Genomic DNA, 6462 nt, shown 5'->3' with positions numbered 1-6462 from the left:
GTTCTCTTCACTACAAAGTCACAAGAGCAATAGGATTTAGAAACAATGAGGATAACAAACACTTGAATCTTAATCTAATCTTGCTGTAATTTCTCAATAAAATCAAAATAGATTCTCAGAAACTGTTGATTCTAGAGCTAAGAAATTGTCTGGACAGTGCAACATGAACTCAGAAAGCTATGAAATGACACAAAGTATGGTAACAAAATTGCCTAAAAAGAGAGAGTCAAGGGAGACATTTTAAAGGCTCCCAACATTTGAAAATAGAATAAATTAAATTAAAATTTCAATGACATTTTAGCTATAATGTCAAATAAAAATTGATATCAATTCAACTATATAATTAACACAGAAACAAAAATTAAAAGATAAATTGATTTTTATAATGACAAGATAAGAGAAACTAAAGTTCACATTAACATCAAGTTAACATGTGTGGTGCGTCACAGGCTGGAGACAGTGCACTGAGAAAGGCACTAGATCACTGTAGGTATTCTCATGTTCATCACTTTTCCTGGGAGAGCATAAACTAACTTCTGTTTATCCAAAAGTGTCCATCAACAACAGATCAAAATTCTTCTCGGTTTTTGCTTAGTAAAAAAGCAATCAGTTCATTGAAATAGCATACAGAAGCAGAAATGACGGAGTTATGCTTAACTCAAGAAAGCAGTTACTTTATTAAAAAGCCCAACTCAGCATGGCTTGTGTCTCAGGAAGGCTGCATTCTGGAAGCTCCCCATATACCATCATCTGACCAAGCCCCAGGGAGTTTTTTCCCTTGCAGGTGGTACTGTGCAAATAGAGCGAGGCAGTGAACCCTGTAACTTTCTGAACTCATCAGCCCAGGAGGGAGCGTGAGCTTAATTCTCCTTGAAAGGATATTTCAGCTCAGAGAGCCTGGTTACACTTTTCCTCACGTTAATGTAACTTCAATCTAATATGTTTAAGTTTAGGGACATGATGGGGCTGGGCACTGACTGCACAAGTGCCCATGATCAAACCCCAATGTAAGATAACTTACATCAGTAATTTTAGTACTCCTGTGGGGAGATGGGTATGGGGAAAAAAAAATCTTTATAAGTTTACAGAGTAGACTAACCAATACAGAAGAAGGAGAAGGAGAAGGCAGAAGAAGGAAGAAGTCAGAAGAAGAAGAAGAACAAAGAGAAGGAGGAGGAGGAGGAGGAGGAGGAGGAGGAGGAGGAGGAGGAGGAGGAGGAGGAGGAGGAGGAGGAGAAGAAGAAGAAGGAGAAGGAGAAGGAGAAGGAGAAGGAGAAGGAGAAGGAGAAGGAGAAGGAGAAGGAGAAGGAAGAAGAAGAAGAAGAAGAAGAAGAAGAAGAAGAAGAAGAAGAAGAAGAAGAAGAAGAAGAAGAAGAAGAAGAAGAAGAAGAAGAAGAAGAAGAAGAAGAAGAAGAAGAAATAAATAAAAACAAGAGACCCTGTCTCAAACAAGCTAGAAAGACATACAAAGATTAAAAATCAGGATCTTTCTAAATATTCAACCTGTTGCACATGGTCACACATTTCTGTAATCCCAGAATTTGGAGAATAAGAAAGGAGGACATGTGTTGAATTCATATGTTGATAACAAGCTTTAGAAACAGCCAGATAGTAGACAGATAGATGCATTGTTCACATATGTCATAGTTATTCAACATGAACAAAAACTGAAAAGCTACCCATACTGTTAGAGAATTCAGACAGCTGAACACTAAAGACATTGTTAGGTCTGAAGCCAAGTCTGATCTTGGATCAGAAAAACGATACAATTGAAAAGATTTGAAAAATTCCAATAGCATAATGCAGCTTAGACAACGATATTGTATCAGTTTCTTGATTTACATAGATATATTTATACTAAGCATTTTTAAAAGTGAAAGCTACATGATAAATATCCAACCTCTTTGAATTACTACAAATTTTAATGTCTATAACTATTCTAAGGTAAGAAGTGAAAATTATAAATATTAATAACACAGTAGCTATAATTGCATGGTAGAGAATCATTATATTAAATGTATTAAATCGAATTTTTCCACCAGCAATCACACAACATCCATTCATGAGCTCTATTATCATTTGGCAAAATCCTTGCTGCTTGCTCATTTTACTAAATCCTATAATCATTTTTTTTTCTGACAACTTTACCAACACAGAAACAGGATAAAAAAAGATATTTTTTCCATTAGAATGACTTTTCCTTTTAGACTTTTAAAGTATAGTATTTCACATAAAGTATTACTGTGGCACAGGGAATAAACAGTATCATGACTTATTTGCAATTCGAGTCTCCCTACAAGAAATTGATTGGTACAGTGTATTGCCAGGATTTGACACTAGAGCTGTGATTGTAGCAAGAGTAACCCAAAGATAGTCCAGCTCTACCTGAGACCCACAGAGATGATCTGATCAAGAAAAGCTGGTCAGGCATTTACCTAACATCAAGAAGATGGGCTTTGTACCAACTTTAGCTCATTATGTCCTTTGTTATTTGATTTTGTATTTTTGAGATGGGATTTCACTAAGTCATCCATACTGGTCTTGAACCTGTAGCAATCCTCTTGACCTGGGCTTCCAAGTGCTGGGATTGATCACGGGCATAATCTGCTAAGCCCAGTCCATTTAAACTAATACTTACACAGAGTTGCTGGCCATGTTCCAGGATATTCCAAATACAAACATCCTGAGCCAGACTACACTCTCAGCTGAAACACTAGCGTTATTATATTATTGCCAATGTCCCTATTTTGGAGAATGTTAGTTTTAGGGAACATGAAATAATATTCATTAAATAGAAAAGAAAAGAGCTTTGATTTATAAACATACCTTTAAGGTAAGATAAAATAACCATGTGATTCTCTATGCTTTCAAAAGAAAACAATCAAAATTTAAATAGTCACATTTGATTTCTTATTAATTAAATAAATTTTTTATAACTCCTGTGGACTATATTTGATTGTATTTGCCAGTGTTGCCTAGTTATAAAAATATTTAATTAACATTTTTTCACTGTGCAAAACTTAAAGTTTTATTTTCAAATTGTATAGTTTATGAGGACAGAATTAGTGGGTAGTATTTTATAAATTGATTTGAATGTATCAATTATTAATCCCCTTTCCTCAAATTCTATAAAGAAGAAATACTCTTGAAAACAGTATTCTAAGAAATGCATGCCCAGAGATGAGTCAGTCACCGTGTATTTTCAAGTCTAATTAACAGCTACAGAAAACAGAATCATGTGCTTATAATTGTGTTGAAAATTTTAACTGTATACTTAAAGCTCAATATGAGATCAAATAATTAAAAATATTAAAATATAAAGGTGTATGGCTCACATTATTATCACTGCTGGAAAACCCGGCACTATGAATTAGTAGCAGAAACAGAAGTGGGGAGAGTTGAGTCAAGCTATGAATTGGTTTTGTGTAGGTACAGAACAGAATTGCACGTAGAGTGCTCCACACACAGTAGGTGTTTATTAAATGCTTGTTAATTAGCCAACTAGCCTAAACTATATAGCCCTCAAAGGAAGCATGACCAGGCTCAGTCTGGAGAGGAGCCACTGGCGAACCTCCTATCTGGCAGAGATGAGTAGGGGAATGTCATTAGAGCCACTTTGAAGAGGCTGTGCAAGGCCCTTCTCCAGCAACCTGCAGTGAGATCACTCAGGATGTTGTTTGTTCTGGAGTTCTTCCTTCAGAGACAAAAACTTGCCTAGCAATGGAGTGTGCCTCAGGGTGTACCCTGTCATTTAAATTTCTCTCAAAGAATGTATACTAAGAACTCCCTCTTAAGAAAATTAGCCATTAAGTTAAGCCTATGTTATCGCTCCTTAAGCTAACTTCTACTCAGTCCAAACCAGTCACACAAACAATACATTATTACTGGTATGAAGAGATGGAAAAGTACTTATTCCAGGCTATCTGGTTGGAAAGGTGCTCAATATATGTTTTATTAAAGCTTTCTTTACTATGTGCTTCATATTTTGCCCATCTCTAAATTTCATTGCCCAGTATATACTGTATAAATGTCTTTATCTAGAATATATTTCAAGTAATAGTTTCCACAAAATGAGACAGTATCACAATATCATGAAGTGATTTGAAATGAACTCTGAGAATTTGAACTATATAACAAACCAAAGAAGCACTGATGTGAGCTTTCATTTTTGCAAATAGCAAGTCAACACCAACAAGACCTTTCCAGGCAGATCCGATACTCTCTTACTGTGATCCTGAAAAGAACCTTTGCCACAAGCACCACCGCCAAGCACTCTCTGTGCTCTGGGTACTCACTACACAGCCTTACCAGGTCTGTGCCCCAGGTTATCTGCTGGTCCAGGTGGAAAAACGCCTGTGTGTGTCTTCCGCAAGCACAGCCTTTCAGGGCAGATCCCGATACTCTCTTACTGTGGGCCAGAAAGCCATTCCTATAATACAAAGATGAAAGTTTCATTCTTAGTCAGAGCTTCAGAAAATACAATTAGCTCAGTTGATCTGCTTTGGGCCTGAAAAAAAATGAACAGGAATAGGCGAGTGTCCTGTGAAATACTTTGATGCCATGTAATTTGAAGACTTTACTATACACTCAACCCCTTAAAGATTGTAACGCTCTCCAGTATCATTAAGGCTAGGAAAGCAAGCATTAACATGGGAACACCAGGAAACATTCTATTTCCACACGATAAGTGAGATGGAAGATTGAAAGTAGTAGATTGAAGTTAGGACTCTTGAAATGACTTTTATATTTTAAGAAGAAATACAAAGCAGCTTTATATGGCCTTGACTGTTATATGTGCCACTCTCTTCATGCCTTTCTTAATGATGCCAGCTACATGCTCTCAATTATAGCATTGGAATAACAATGGCCCAACATTGTTCCCCGTGAAACTGAACTGGATGTTGTAAGTTGTCAGTGAAGAGTAGAGAAGGTCATTCTAGCAGCAGAAGACATCAAGTTTAGTATTCTAATTGCATAATTATGTTATCCACTGGTACTTAAAGTAAGTTTCTCCTTCTCTCTATTTTTTTATAGAAGAGAGTTTATTTAGGTCATTGGGGATTTAAGAGGGTAGTAGAGGCAGAGAGAGAGAGAGAAGAGAGAGAGACGGGGGAAAAGGGGAGGGGTGGGGAGGGGAGGAGTTGAGAGGAGAGAAGAGAAGAGGAGAAGAGAAGAGAGACAGGGGGAAGGGAAGGGGAAGTGGAGGGGGTAAGGGCTGGAGAGCAAGAGAGAGAGAGAAAGAGAGCAAGAGCAAGTTTCTCCTTCTTAAAGAATAATATCATTCAATAAGGTAAGGAAGCAAACTGCATTAGAATTTGAAATTGCTACCAAATGCCAAAATAGCAATGAAATATGTTTTTATTCAATTAAGAGACTGAAGATTTTTAAAAATAGAGAATAGGGAATTAGTTGGTTTTACTTAGTATTTGATCTAGACACCTAGTTATATGAGTAGTAACATGTGACACAGACCAATGTAGGCCCCAGGACTCTCCTCCCCAGCACCTTCAAATTAAATTAACCCAAACCTTGCAGTTGATAGCCAGGAAAAGCTCCTATCTCCATATGTTTCCTTGTTTGTGGATAGATTTGAGTCTGACCTCCACCTGGGAATCTCGAGCCACCACAGAGAACCTAGATACTAAAGACTTGCTGGTGGTCTGAGACACTCCCATTATGTTATCAAGCCAAGAGACCCAGTCTACACTGCCAGGAAATGTGTTCTAGGATCCATGTTTAAATTAATGAAGGCACTAGACTTTAGCAGAGAAACAGAAGATCTGGATAGAGGTGATGTCTGCAAATATCAATGAACAAAAGATGTAAATAAGATTGCTGAAAGAAGATATTGCAAAGCTTTTATTGTGACAAAAACTGCATGGTATTGGTACAAAAAGAGATAGGTAGATCAATGGAACAAAATTGAGTATGCAGAAATAAAACCACACACCTATGGTCACTTGATCACTGACAACAGAGCTAAAAACATTCAATGGAAAAAGGACAACCTCTTCAGCAAATGGTGTTTATTCAACTGGTAGTCAGCATGCAGAAGAATGCATCCCTTCCTCTCCTATATCCTTGTACAGAGCTCAAGTCCAAGTGTGATCCACATAAAACCAGGTACACTGAAACTATTAGAAGAGAAAGTGGGGAAGAGCTTAGAACACATAGACACAGGGGAAAATTCCTGAAGAGAACACCAATGGCTTATGCTCTAAGATTAAGAATCGAAAAATGGGACCCCATGAAGTTGCAAAGCTTCTGTAAGGGTAAGGACACTGTTAAGAAGACAAAACGTCAGCCTACAGATTGGGAAAGGATCTTTACCAATTCTACATCTGATAGAGGACTAGTATCCAATATATACAAAGAACTCAGAAAGATAGACTATAGAGAATCAAATAATCCTATTAAAAATGGGGTACAGGGCTAAACAAAGAATTCTCAACTGAGGAACAT

The sequence above is a fragment of the Micromys minutus genome (assembly GCF_963924665.1).
Source record: "Micromys minutus genome assembly, chromosome: 9".
Classification (NCBI taxonomy): domain Eukaryota; kingdom Metazoa; phylum Chordata; class Mammalia; order Rodentia; family Muridae; genus Micromys; species Micromys minutus.
Note: the sequence above shows the minus strand (reverse complement) of the source record.